Below are 2036 nucleotides of genomic sequence, written 5' to 3' on the forward strand. Positions count from 1 at the left end.
ATAAGTAAGCTTTTCCTGTGTTACTTTCAAGTAATGCACTTAAGCTATTCCTGATTTAAATGGAAGATCTGTAATTCCCACTTTCATATCAACAGCCTCAAAATGCATATTGTAGACTTTGGGATATGTTACAGGTCAGTGTCCCACCAAGATTGTGGAGAAAGGGAGGGGGGCGGCATGTCACTCTCCAACTAGTGTTTACTAGTAAATAAGTGGCGGAAAATTACGGGTATAGGACGGCTTAAACATGTGGAAAATGAGATTTTCATTATTCACTCACTGTATTTAACATTTATTATTCCTTTAAAATCGCACAACAACTTCAATAAAACACAGTTTAATCACTCATCTGCACACTTATTTCACAATTATGTCACTTTTAAACTGCAAAATCTTCTAAGAGCTGTCTTGAATCTTCACGAGTCTCTCTCAACAGCCTTGATGTGGATAGATACGTACAGCAACCAGTAATCAGAGTCAGAACTGTGTCTGCAAAATCACAAGGATTATTAAACAATTTTTGCTGTCACTAATTACAAGCAATATAATTGACAGAGTAGATTGCTAAAATTTGCTCTAACGAAAGCCACTCAATGGGGTATATTTCACATTTGCAAGAACGAACTCACTGAAGTAATTAAGTCCATCGAAACACTTAGAAACTAACCTCTCGTCTGACGAAAACGGTCTAAAGACGCAGTGGCAATTTCTCCAGATCTGTTGACAATGATATTTTGAGTTATCACTTTACTGAGTGACTGAAATGTAGTTCGCATACCTGTGAACATAACAATATGTTAGAATTCATTTTATAAACACGAACTATTATGCTACTGTATGGCTACTTACATATTAATTACACTATTAATATTTTCACAGTTGTTTCTTTAATACAAAATTAAAGCCAACGGAAGAACAAACGTAAAACATACTTACCAATGACAGGTTTGTTGAGATGCAATTTTCTGTGTGGACAGATGTAACTTTTTCATACGGTGGTAAGTCGCAGAAACCGCAGGAGTCACAGAAACCGCAGAAGTCACAGAAATCGCAGAAGTAGTAGAAATCACAGAAATCGCAGAAGTAGCAGAAGTCGCAGAAGTAGCAGAAGTCGCAGAAATTGCGGAAGTAGCAGAAATAGCAGTGGCGGAGGGATACACGACCTAGGTTCCGTAACTGCGACTCTTAACTGCGACAAATCACAGTTAATTATAACAGATACTGAAAAGTACCATTCACAGAAATCATTGATATCGGAAAATCGCAGTTTAGCCCATCACTACTATCTAGTATTAAGAAACGTGTAAAGAAAAACCGATAAGACAAATTTTACCGAAAGTGACAGTTCTCTTTAGACACTCCCGAAATGACAACTATCGCCGTAATATTAATAACAGATGAAATTGTAATCATCAGTATCGTCAAAATTATCAGCAACAAGAACGACATTTTGGTAACAATAGACGATTTTCTCCGCAATAGCAACAAAACCAGCCGGTTAGCATACCTAACCAACAGTGTAATGTACAAGGTCAACCAAGCTTTAATGTTTCGCCGCGTGCACGTATAGCGTCAGCTCCAACAAATAGTAACACACAGCGACATGGAAATCAGTACGTACAGAAAACACACTATTTCAATTCCTATCGGAATGCACCGTATAGAAATGACTATCATGACAGACGTAAAAATAATGAGCACAATTTTCAGCGTACATTTAATAACAGTCGGTCTTATCAGCAGCAAGAACATCCGCCACAACATATTATCATGAATGAACCAGACAGTAGGTATCATCCAGAACGTAATACGTCAGGAAGAAATAACAGAACAGTACAAATAGTGGAAATGCCACAGCATCCTCCCGAAAATAATGACACGTCAGATAGAATTTGACTAGATACAGTACAGGTTGCATATTCCAGTAACGCAAGCAATACTTTTGACACGCAGAATGTTATTTGAAACAAGCCTTGCTGAATGCACCACTTTTATCGCACCCAGATCTTACCAGAAATTTTTCTATTGCCACTGAC

General features: G+C 37.6%; 1 long non-coding RNA gene across 1 annotated transcript; it reads right to left on the bottom strand.

Annotated features, from left to right (window-relative positions):
• Nucleotides 1–289: 289 nt before the first annotated feature.
• On the bottom strand, nt 290–1011 carry LOC126234791 (uncharacterized). The gene is made up of 3 exons (XR_007544776.1): nt 937–1011; nt 668–778; nt 290–489 (listed from the first exon to the last, which is right to left on the bottom strand). It is a non-coding gene; the product is annotated as an uncharacterized LOC126234791 (long non-coding RNA).
• Between the last annotated feature and the right edge of the window lie 1025 nt (nt 1012–2036).

This window comes from Schistocerca nitens, chromosome 2 (genome assembly GCF_023898315.1).
Source record: "Schistocerca nitens isolate TAMUIC-IGC-003100 chromosome 2, iqSchNite1.1, whole genome shotgun sequence".
NCBI classification, from domain to species: domain Eukaryota; kingdom Metazoa; phylum Arthropoda; class Insecta; order Orthoptera; family Acrididae; genus Schistocerca; species Schistocerca nitens.